Source organism: Trichechus manatus, unplaced genomic scaffold (assembly GCF_000243295.1).
Source record: "Trichechus manatus latirostris isolate Lorelei unplaced genomic scaffold, TriManLat1.0 scaffold00012, whole genome shotgun sequence".
Classification (NCBI taxonomy): Eukaryota; Metazoa; Chordata; class Mammalia; order Sirenia; family Trichechidae; genus Trichechus; species Trichechus manatus.
In genome coordinates this window covers 3,467,098-3,480,236 of record NW_004443948.1, presented here as the reverse complement: position 1 = coordinate 3,480,236, position 13,139 = coordinate 3,467,098, and positions in this window count along the sequence as shown.

Here is a 13,139-nt window from a genome sequence, read left to right as displayed (position 1 = left end):
CATTGAAGACTTGCTGACAGAAAACTTCCCCAATATCATGAAAGATGAAAAGCTGACCATCCAAGAAGCTCAACAAACCCCATATAGGATAGACCCCAAAAGAAAATCACCAAGGCATATCATAATAACACTCACTAAAACCAAAGAGAAAGAATCCTGAGAGCAGCTCAAGAAAAACAAAAAGTCCCATACAGAGGAGAAACAATAAGACTAAGCTCCGATTATTCGGCAGAAACCATGCAGGCAAGAATGCAAGGGTATGACATATATAAAACCTTGAAAGAAGAAAATTGCCAGCCAAGAATAATATATCCTGCAAAACTCTCGTCCAAACATGATGGTGAAATTAGGTCATTTCCAGATAAACAGAAATTAAGGGACTATGTAAAAACCAAACCAAACTTATGAGACTTATTAAAGGAAGTCCTTCAATTTGAGAACAAACAATATCAGACCACAGGCTGAATATAGGACACAGGATTGTACTAGCCAGATACCAACCTAGGAATTAACTCTTAAGAACTATGCAAAACCAAAAAAATTACAAAAGGGAACCAGAGAGGTTACTCTGTAAATGACAACAGCATCAGAGCAATAGAAGAGGGAATAAATGCTGTAGATATAGAACCTTCTAATGGAGAGGAAGTCAAGCAATACCAAGTAATAATAGACTGGTTCAAATCTAGGAAGATAAGGGTAAATTCATGGTAACCACAAAGAAAGTTAACAAACCTACTCATCAAGATAAAGAAGAACAACATAAAGTCTCAGTAAAAACAAAACCTACAAAAACAAAAGAAATGAAAAAAAAATCACAAACAAAAGGAACTCAGCACAGGAGAGTAAGAGGAACAAAACTGGAGGATATCATGCTGAGCAAAATAAGTCAATCACAGAAGGATAAATATTGTATGAGACCTCTACTATATAACTCACGTAAAAGTTTACACACAAAAAGAAACAATCTTTGTTGGTTACGAGGGATGGGAGGAGTGGGGCGGAGGACTAAATAGATAAGTGGTAACTTTGGTGAAGGGTAAGACAGTACGCATTACAGGGGAAGCCAGCACAACTTGTACAAGGAAAGGTCACGGAAGCTCCATAGACACTTCCAAACTCCCTGAGGGACTGAATTGCTGGGTAGAGGGCTGTGGGGACCATGGTCTTGGGGAACATCTAGCTCAATTGGCATAACACAGTTTATAACTACAATGTTGTACATTCTACCTTGGTGAGTAGCATCTGGGGTCTTAAAAGCCTGTGAGCAGCCATCTAAGATACTCCACTGGTCTCACCCCTTCGGGAGCAAGAGAGAATGAAGAGAACAGGATACAAGGAAAAGATTAGTCCGAAGGACTAATGGACCGCAGCTACCAAGGCCTCTACCAGACTGAGTCCAGTACAGCTAGATGGTGCTCAGCTACCACCACTGACTGCTCTGACTGGGATCACAGTAGAGGGTCCTGGACAGAGCTGGAAAAAGATGTAGAACAGAATTCTAACTCAAAAAAAGACCAGACTTACTGGCCTAACAGAGACTGGAGAAACCCTTAGAGTATGGCCCCCAGACACCTTTTTAGCTCAGTGGTGAAGCCCCTCCTGAAATTCACCATTCAGCTGGGGATTGGACAGCCTTATAAAACAAAACAGGACTAATGAGGTACAGCAGTCCAGGGACAAGAACTAGAGTGCAGGAAGCGACAGGAAAGTTGGTGGTAGGGAAACTAAGGTTGAGAAGGGACAGTTGACATGTTGTGGGGTTGTTAACCAATGTCATAAAACAATATGTGTACTGACTGTTTAATGAGAAACTATTTGTTCTGTAAACCTTCATCTAAAGTATAATAAAAAATTTTTTTAAAAAAACTCCATAAACAAATCAAATATATTTTTGGGGAATCATTATCAATGCATATGACAGAAAAATGCAGTTCATAAGAAAAAATACAATTGGCCAACCAATACATATTTGCAAATAGGTTAATCTCAAAATTAAAATAAAAACTGCAAATGAAAATAAAAGAGGTTCTTTTTCACTCTCAGATTGTCAATGATTAATAAAAATATTTCCTAAAATTCATTTTTTGTAAGGGTGTTGTGGTACTTGGTTATTCCTGTATATTATTTGGGGACTTTAATTAGTGCCACATTAAACCAAAACCCAAAACCCATTGCTGTCAAGTTGATTTGGAGTCATAGTGACCCTGTAAGACAGAGTAGAACAGACCCATAGGGTTTCCAAGACTGTAACCTTTACGGAGCAGACTGCCACATCTTTCTCCCTTGGAGTGGCTGGTGGATTCGAACTGTTGACCTTTCAGTTAGCAGTCAAGCGCTTAACCATTGCACCAGCAGGGCTCCTTAGTGTTGCATTATTGGAGAGAAATATCCAACAAAACAATCTTTTTATTGCTTAATTCCATTGATCCCAAAATTCTCCTTCTAAATATGTACATTGTCTTTTTACTGAAACAATTGTGCCAGGATATAGTCTCATAGCTACATGATGGATATAATGTTTGAAGCAGCATTGTTTAGATATCTTCTCAAAGCTAGAAATATTATAAAGAAGAAATCTTCTTTATAATATGGTTGATCCAAAGGATAGATTATTACAGAACGAAAAGGGAAAAAAAGTGAAGTGGACTTGTTATGAAAATGAAGTGAAACAAAACCAAGGTACAGAACAATATGTGTAATATGAATACGCAGCTATGTTTATCTTTGTTGAATTTCTGAAAGACTGTATAAGAAACTGTTGAGGGTTTATTTACCTTTTGGTGGTGAAGCTGGCAGCTAACAACAGTGAAACTGGGGCTGAGGGAAATTGGGAAATTAACCTCTTATTGTTAATTTTAAATACTTTTGTATTATTTTAAAACTACATATTACTTCAAAAATACCAATTTCAACAAAAAGAAAAATAAGTGAAAGAATGCAAGAGAGTGATGAAATGTCGAGTGACACTTGAGTTTTTTGCCGGACAGTGTAGTGATGAATTGTTGAAGGATAGCCTCAGTAGTACCGCAACTTGAATCAGCTGGAATGGTACTTTACCTACGAGAGGGCTTATTGAAGAGAAATGAAATGTACTACCGTAGGAGGGCCTAAATAAAGGACTGGCTTAAGACTTGCCCTAACTCCCTCAAGTAGCTATTCTGATTAATCCCAGCATGTCAACCTGAAGGCTCACACAGAGTCATGACCATCACTGATTTGAACAACTTGTTTCACAGCACTCAAAAGAACACAGAAGAGCCATAATAAACGTTTCATATGTGGTAGATGTAGCGTTGGCTTGGGTCTTGTCCTTATATCTTCCTGCTTTATAATGCACAATAACTTAAGATAGCATTAAAATATCTCAGAGAGAAAGACAGCTTTGTAACTCTAAGAAATGTATTAGACCATGAAATTATGCCATTACCTTAGGAACATAACTATCTGTAGCCAATTAAGTGTTAAATAGCTTTTTTTTTCATTTGATTACTGGTTTATGTGTTACACAAGAAAGAAGGACTTTGGGTGAAAGTCTGCCACACACACATTACAATGTGCCCTCGATCTTCACATTCCAAAGACCTAAAGGCAAGACAAGAAAATGTCACTATTGGAAATGTGATCGAACATTAAAATGAAAGAGACAATTAAAAACTTCCAAAATTATGAAATCTTTTTGTTTCTATTTTTTCCCATCAGAAATTTTTCATACGGATAAAAACAAAAACAAAAAATTTATACATTTCATGCCATGAAGAGAACTACCACACTCATGACAAACTGATACCTCTGAATCTCAAACTAGTTGGCGTTTAAATACTAAAAGGGAAAGATTAGAATGTGAAATGCCATACAATCCACCCTGATGATGTAGGAACAACAATCCCTTTCTTTCTTTCTCCCCCTTAGAAGCAATCATCTCTGAACTAGAGATGAAACCCTGAATAAGATGAAAAAGAAGTAAAAATCATGGATAACAAAAAGACCATGGGATAGGGGATACTTTGTGATGGGACTTTGAATTTGAGCAGTTCCTTTGACTTAACAAGGGTTGGAGTACAACTTGAAGTAGCAAGAAATTGACTACTAAGTACTTATCCTATATTCAAGAGAATAAGATGAAGAGGCTGTTTGGATTTTCTTTTAGTTTGTCTAATCCTGATCACCAGATTGGGAAAGACAGTGATGAAGGTTTAACAATAAGGATGCATAAACGTATACATATAAAACAATTTTTTTTCCTTACCATTAGCTTATCCTTATGTAACCCAACTCCCCATCCTCCATAAGTGAAGAAGCCATTTCTGTTAATCAGAAAGTTTGATAAGCCACTTAGAGTAGGATAGCTGAGATCCAAGAGGCACTCTTAAGTGACAGCTCATGCTCCCTGAAGGAGTGACAATTGGTGATTCTTGAGGGTGTAGCGGTGGTACCAGCCTATGGTTTGCTGAGTAGAGAATGTAAGGGGAGAGCAGAGCAGAATAATTCAGGACCAGAAGCAATTTTAAACTCCATGTGAGGGAAGAGGAAAGAGAGATGAGGTGGCTGGTGAACTTGTGACAAAGATCTGTGGTACTGAGGAAGCATATTAAGTTTTGCTCTTGGACACGTGGTGAAATCTCCCTGTGATGGCACTCTGTGAAATCTCATTAAAATCTACATTATTTGCTAGTGCATTGTAGCAACAAATATGGTTTTGGTCTTCCAAATAGAACATCCAGGTGGCTTGGGGTGAAGGGGAGAGCATCAGTAAGAGTGCTGCCACATTTTAGTTACACAGGGCAGAAAGTTCTGTTCAGCAAAACACCTGACTGATGCTCCCTGCTCCTCCTCTTCCCAGACGTACAGGGTCCTGCTTTCCGCCTCCTCTTCCTGTCAAAAGCTGCTCTAAAGAATGGATCTGATATTGATCAATGCAACATATTATGAATTAAACATAATATGCTGTCCCCAAGTTTATGTCACTTAGAATGTTACTTGAACCTTGAAATAAAAGGTATTTCTGCCCAGTTAACATGGCCCCAGGTATCAACAAGGTAGACAATTCTCTGGATAAAATCACCTACGTAAGACTAAAAATCAGTAAATCCTGTCTGTTTTATTTTTAATAAAACAATTTCAGATAGTTCATTATTAAGATTTTAACAACTCAACATAGTCTATCAGTACCATAATGATGAGTGGATAAAAGGTTAACATTGTTTGGAAAGAGTCTTCTTTGGACCTCCATCACATTCCTTGACCTGAGGGCCTGGTGTGAAATTTACCAGAACTCACTAGTGAGAGGCTATCACCGTTGTGTGGGGGTAGACTTTTAGCAGATCACCAGTCAGCCTGCAAACTACTGAGGTACTTCAAACCCATATTGTACCCTTCCCAACCAGGACTGTCACATTGGATTTTTGAAATTCAAAACTCCCATTTCACCCCTAACCCCATTTCTCAATGATCCAACTCTGGGTGAGGCTGACCATTTTGACAGGGTCTGTATTTTCTTCCCTTGGAAAATTCTTCCATTCTAAGGGAAAGAGGAAAACAAAAACCAACCAGCCAACAAACAAAAAACAGTCCTAGAGATAGATGACTATTTCATAAGTGAAACATCTAAGAGACACAAATCCTGTTCATTGAAAAAGACCTTAAATTTAAAAATTAAATTTTAAATGTTTTTCTCCTTGTCTTTGAAATAGCAAAATAGAAGCTAAAAAGGTTTGAATTTCGTAATTCAAATGTTCCTGTTCCCAAAACACCCAAGAAAATGGAAATTTAATCATCCATTTTCTATCAGGGGATTAATTAAATCCAAGGGGATATTTGAATTTATATTTGATAAAGCAAAATCCTATTACTAAAATGTTACCATTCTCAAGGTGGAACAGAGCAAAAAATGAAATTAGAAACAGAATGGCTTCTAGACAAACAGATGGCAAAAGTATTTACAAACTCCACTTAAAGTTCTTATTTATTCTCAAAATATTCAAGTAGATCATTTAGATAATCCATCTTATGGTCTTGAAAACCTTATTAATCTTGATTTTAAGAAGAGTTTTGATTGTATCCATTATGCAAGAACTCATAGGCTCCCTTGTAAATCTAATTTTACTAATGAGGTAATTGTTGTCAATTTTTTACTGACATCCACACATGAAAAATAATCAGCAAAATTCGACAGCAAATAGCTGCATTTCTAGGATTCTGTGGAGCTTCTCAAGAGAAAGATCCAAGGTGGAACTGGGTCAAAGTAGTGAACAAAATGACAGCAGTGTTGACATTTACAGAACACTAGAAATTACGGCCCCCAAGTGTCAGTCAGTTTGTCTTACCATGGGGGCTTATGTATTGCTGTGATGCTGGAAGCTATGCCACCAGTATTTATGCCTCCCGCTATGCCACCAGCAGGGTCACCCATGGCGGACAGGTTTCAGCTGAGCTTCCAGACTAAGACAGACTGGGAAGAAGGACCCAGCAGTCTACTTCTGAAAAGAATTAGCCAGTGAAAACCTTATAAGTAGTAGTGGAACATTGGCTGATATAGTGCCAGAAGATGAGCCCTCCAGGTTGGAAGGCACTCAAAAACTGACTGAGGAAGAGCTGCCTCCTCAAAGTAGAGTCTATTTTAATGATGTGGATGGAGTCAAGCTTTCGGGAACTTCATTTGCTGATGTGGCACGACTCAAAATGAGAAGAAACAGCTGCAAACATTCATTACTAATCAGAACATGGAATGTTCGAAGTACGAATCTAGGAAAACAGGAAATCATCAAAAATGAAATGGAACACATAAACATTGATATCCTAGGCATTGGTGAGCTGAAATGGACTGGTATTGGCCATTTTGAATCAGACAATCATATAGTCTACTATGCCAGGAACGACAACTTGAAGAGGAAATGTGTTGCATTCATCATCAAAAGGAACATTTCAAGATCTATCATGAAGTACAGTGCTGTCAGTGATAAGATAATATCCATACAACTACAAGGAATATGACTATTATTAATAAGACTATTATTCAAATTTACCCACCAACCACTAAGGCCAAAGATGAAGAAATTGAAGATTTTTACCAGCTTCTGCAGTCTGAAATTGATTGAACATGGAATCAGGATGCATTGATAATTACTGGTGATTGGAATGCAAAAGTTGGAAAAGAAGAAGGATCAGTAGTTGGAAAATATGGCCTTGGTGATAGAAATGATGCCGGAGTCACATGACAGAATTTTGAAAGACCAATGACTTCCTCATTGCAAATACCTTTTTTCACCAACATAGACGGCAACTACACACATGGACTTCACCAGATGGAATACACAGGAATCAAATCGACTTCATCTGTGGAAAGAGAAGATGGAAAAGCTCAATATCATCAGTTAGAACATTCTGTGGAAAAGACCTTCAATTGTCCATATGCAAGTTCAAATTGAAGCTGAAGAAAATTAGAACAAGTCCATGAGAGCCAAAGTATGACCTTGAGTATATCCCACCTTAATTTAGAGACCAACTCAAGAATAGATTTGACATGTTGAACACTAATGACCAAAGACCAGAAGAGTTGTGGAATGACATCAAGGACATCATACATGAAGAAAGCAAGAGGTCATTAAAAAGACAGGAAAGAAAGAAAAGACCAAAATGGATGTCAGAAGAGACTCTGAAACTTGCTCTTGAACATCTAGCGGCTAAAGCAAAAGGCAGAAATGATGAAGTAAAAGAACTGAACAGAAGATTTCAAAGGGCAACTAGAGAAGACAAAGTAAAGTACTGAAATGTGCAAGGAGCTAGAGATAGAAAACCAAAAGGGAGGAACATGCTCGGCATTTCTCAAGCCGAAAGAACTGAAGAAAAACTTCAAGCCTCAAGCTGCAATAGTGAAGGATTCTATGGGGAAAATATTAAAAGACACAAGAAGCATCAAAAGAAGATTGAAGGAATACACAAAGTTATTATACCAAAAAGAATTGGTCAACCTCCACCCATTTCAGGAGGTAGCATATGATCAGGAACCAATGGTACTGAAGGAAGAAGTCCAAGCTGCATTCAAAGCATTGGTGAAAAACAAGTCTCCAGGAATTGACAGACTATCAAATGAGATGTTTCAACAAACGGATGCAGCGCTGGAAGTACTCACTTGTCTATGCCAAGAAATTTAGAAGACAGCTACGCGGCCGACTGACTGGAAAAGATCCATATTTATGCCTATTTCCAAGAAAGGTGATCCAACTGAATGTGGAAATTATTGAACAACATCATTAATGTCACACACAAGTAAAATTTTGCTGAAGATCATTCAAAACTGGCTGCAGCAGTATATCAACAGGGAACTGTCAGAAATTCAAGCCAGATTCAGAAGAGGATGTGGAACCAGGGATATCATTGCTGATGTCAGATGGATCCTGGCTGAAAGCAGAGAATACCAGAAAAATGTTTACCTATGTTTTATTGACTATGCAAAGGCATTCAACTGTGTGGATCATAACAAATTATGGATAAAATTGCGAAGAATGGGAATTCCAGAACACTTATTTGTGTTCATGAGGGATCTGTACATTGATCAAGAGGCAGTCGTTCAAACAAACAAGAAAATACTGCATGGTTTAAAGTCAGGAAAAGTGTGCATCACGGCTGTATCCTTTCACCGTACCTATTCAATCTGTAGGCTGAGCAAATAATCTGAGAAGCTGGACTATATGAAGAAGAACAGAACATTAGGATTGGAAGAAGACTTATTAACAACCTGCATTTTGGAAATGACACAACCTTGCTTGCTGAAAGTGAAGAGGACTTGAAGGCCTTCCTGATGAAGATCGAAGACCACAGCCTTCAGTATGGATTACACCTCAACATAAAGAAAACAAAAATCATCACAACTGGACCAATAAGCGACATCATAATAAACAGAGAAAAGATTGAAGTTGTCAAGGATTTAATTTTACTTGGATCCACAATCAACACCCATGGAAGCAGAAGTCAAGAAATCAAAAGATACATTGTGTTGAGCAAATATGCTGCAAAAGACCTTTGTTAAAGTGTTGAAAAGCAAAGATGTCACCTTGAAGACTAAGGTGCACCTGAACCAAACTATGGTGTTTTCAATCGCTTCCTATGCATGAAAAAGCTGGACAATGAATAAGGAAGACCAAAGAAGAATTGATGCCTTTGAATTGTGGTGTTGGAAAATATTGAATATACCATGAACTGCCAAAAGAATGAACAAATCTTTGTTGGAAGAAGTACAGCCAGAATGTTCCTTAAAAGCAAGGATGATGAGACTACGTCTCACACACTTTGGACATGCTGTTAGGACGGATCAGTCCCTGGAGAAGGACATCATGCTTGGTGAAGTAGAGGGTCAGTGAAAAAGAGGAAGACCCTCAACAAGATGGACTGACACAGTGGCTGCAACAATGGGCTCAAGCATAACAACGATTGTGAGGATGGCGCAGGACCTGTTAAGTGTTTCATTGTGTTGTACATAGGGTCGCTATGAGTCAGAACTGACTTGATGGCCCCTAACAACAACAACAAGAAATTACAGAGAAATGTGTTTTAATTGTATAATTCATAATAATCTGCCCTAATCATGATGAGTGACATTATACTCCCACAAATCATTTTGAAGGAGTTTTGGCTATAAAGAAATAATTGAATGTGGAATGTTGAAGCATAACTAATCATATTGATAATTATAAATGTTCTAATAGCTTAGATTAGTGGTTAATTTTAACAGCAGTTATTCCTTATGTTTTAGGAAATACCTATTGTTGTTTTTAGGTGCTATTGAGTCAATCCCAACTCACAGCAACCCCATGTGACAAAGTAGAACTGTCCCATAGGGTTTTCTAGTCTTTAATCTTTATGGGGCAGATCTCCAGGTCTTCCTCCTGCAGAGTCACTGGCGGGTTGGAACCACCCACTTTTCATTTAGCAGCTGAGTGCTTAACCATTTCCTCATCAGAGCTGCACACCTATTAATTAATCAATAGCTGTTATATTATGTCATATGTTTTTTAAAAATAGGATTTGACAAAATAATGTGTTTTATCATATCACCAGGCTTCTTTGTTAATTTTTATAGAGATTCTTGGAACAAACTTTATTAACTTATATATGTACACTTATGATTTTTGAATTAATACATTCAAAGATATTTTGTGATTACTCGTGATGTTTTCGTTAGTTAATGTTACTTGAGATTTCTTTTATTTCCAAGATGGACTTGATGGCAACTAGTATATCTAGAAATTAGATTATAATTCTTGCATTAAGGCATACTGCCATTCAGTTTTATTATGTTCAATGATTCCTTCAACGTCTATGAAGACCTTCCACAATTCCAGTTTCAAAATTTTGAATTGGTTTTGCATTGAACTACTAACAATAATACTTAAAAAAAAAAAAATAAGTCAATTCCTACTCATAGTGACCCTATAGGGCAGAGTAGAACTGTCCCACAAGGTTTCCAAGGAGTGGCTGGTAGATTCAAACTGCTGACTCTTCGGTTAGCAACCACAGCTCTTAACCACTGCACCACCAGGGCTCCGCTAATGATAATAATCCCCAAAATACCATTAGAGAAATGAGTCCTCCATAGTGTCTTTAGCATATATTTATGAGGATTGAGGAGTGATTCAAGGCAATCCTAGTAAGGTTGGGAAGTTTACTTCTCTTACAGCACTTGATACTCTGTTTTTTTTTTTCAGAATTTATACAGCTACCTTCTCAGAGTGATAAAAATATAATCCTTTATAGCACTATTTGAAAATTACCCCAAATTTGTTTGGCTTTACAGTCAGAGAGACAAATATGAATGAATAATTGCACATATACATATACATTCACTAATTGGTCTACCATTATATCTTTTAATTGCCCTATCTGTTACACTCAAATTTTCTTTTGACCTTTGTTTATATTAACAGTGATTCAAAACATACACACACACCATACTCCAAAAGTCACGGAATATTTCAAAGTAGTTGGAAGAAACGAAGATGAAAACGTAAACCAAAAGGGAACTTAGAAAATTATTAAAGTATATACTCAAGCACTTCACTTAAATGAAGGTTACTAAATACTTCCTGTGTGAGGTTAAAAATATGTACACATTTTCCTGCTTCTACTTCCAGAAATTATTAATCAACAAGTCTGTTCTAGGATTTTCTGTACCCGTCTAAATGATTCCCTTTATCCTAGTAGTTCTATGTTGTTTATCATTCCAAACAAATGAACAAAAAATGCCATGATAGAATTCAGTTCTGCTCTCTCTTCCTTTTCACTTGCCCATCCCTCAGTAATGTATATGGGACCTAAAATTTAGCCTCATTCAATAAATCTGCAGCTAAATGTTGAAAAAGTATATGAGTAGATTATTCAAGTTTGATTTCTCTTAATAGCTTAGGTATATGTACTGAAACAAACATCAAGTAAATATATGCATATTGAATTAATTTCTCATTGACTTTTAAAACTATTTCCAAGATATTTCCATTGAGGGAAACATTGACACCTATATACAATAAAAATTAACCTCTAATTTAACACTTACTTCAAGATGCTCAAGAATTTAATTAAATATATCATGTATATGGTAAATACATTGTTCTTTAAAAACTATATTCATGCTAAGACATGATACAGTCAGTATCTATTCCATAAGAAACTCTCAACTAAGGACATTATATTGAAGCATACATTTGATTATGTCAAGTATATATTATATACCATCAAATGGAAGCATTCTGCAAAGATTTTTTTTTTAACACAAATCAAAGATGTGAAATATCTGATTTGCATTCTAAAGTAATTTTGGTTACTTTAAATGAGATGGTTTTATCAATAAGTGTTTCATGGGATTGAAATTCAGAGGTTCAGGATCACACTGATGGAGTTCACCCCTCAGCATCCTGAAGCCGAGAAATGTTACGTAGATTTCTCAGGGTCAGACAGAGAAAGAAAGACAAAGCTGAGAAAAGAACCTGAGTTTTCTGACTAACCATCATGAGTTCTTTTTAACACAGAGATTATTTTATTAACCCACACAATTTACTGATGAGACAACCATGGCAAAAGGGTAAACATAGGGCGCATGAAATAAGAACTACAACTAAATAGCACCTTGTACTCAAGGAGTTGTAGGAGGTTGAAAAAATGGTAAGTATCCTCTGGAATTCAGAAGGAAAGAGAGGTTGACTTTGAGATAGAAAATATAGAGAAACAAGTTTATGTTCAAGCATTTGCTCATCCACGCAAAAAGTGGAGACAGAAAAGCCCAAACAAGAGTCGAATACAGCTGACTTGTGGTGGGCAGACATAGTAGAGTTGTTTTGCTATTGTTGTTGTTGTTATTTTTATTTAAGATTTTGATTTCTGAAGAGGAAAGGAGTTAGTACTGGCCCTAGGCAAACTTTAAAAGTAAACAAAATTTTATCTCTGAAGATCACTTCTTCATATAGTATATTCTCACAGGCTGTGCTCTCTGACACTTTTGCTACCACTTGATTAACCGTAGCCCACAACTGATATATACTATTTCTTCTAGTTCCTTTTCTGTCAGTGTTTTTCTGCTCCACCTCATTAAAACTTCCATAAAAAATTTAAAAAGAAATCATTGCCGTCAAGTCAATTCCGACTCATACAGACCCTACAGAACAGAGTAGAAGTGCCTCATAGTATTTCCAAAGAGCAGCTGGTGGATTCGAACTGCGGCCTTTTGGTTAGCAGCCGACTCTTAACCACTGCTCCACCAGGGCTCCAAATCTCCCGTATTCCAGTGTTTTTGTTTGTTTTTCACATCAAAATCAACATAGCTTATCTTAGCCTTAAAGGCTTATTCAGCTTCTCCTAAAATATTCAGAAGGTTTTTGTCCCAATGAATCTCTAAATGGTGCCCTCTGAATCCATACTAAAAGACCTTGGATGGCGCAAGCAGTTTACACTCAGCTGCTAGCCTAAAGGTTGGCACTCCCAATCCACCTAGTGGCTCATGGAAGAAAGGTCTGGTGAACTGCTTCCGTAAAGATTACAACCATGAAAACACTATGGAGCAGTTCTACTTTTTCACATGGGGTTGCCACGCATCAGGGACCAACTCAAGACAGCTAACAATGACAACAAAGCCATACTGGGGACAAAGAATAAGG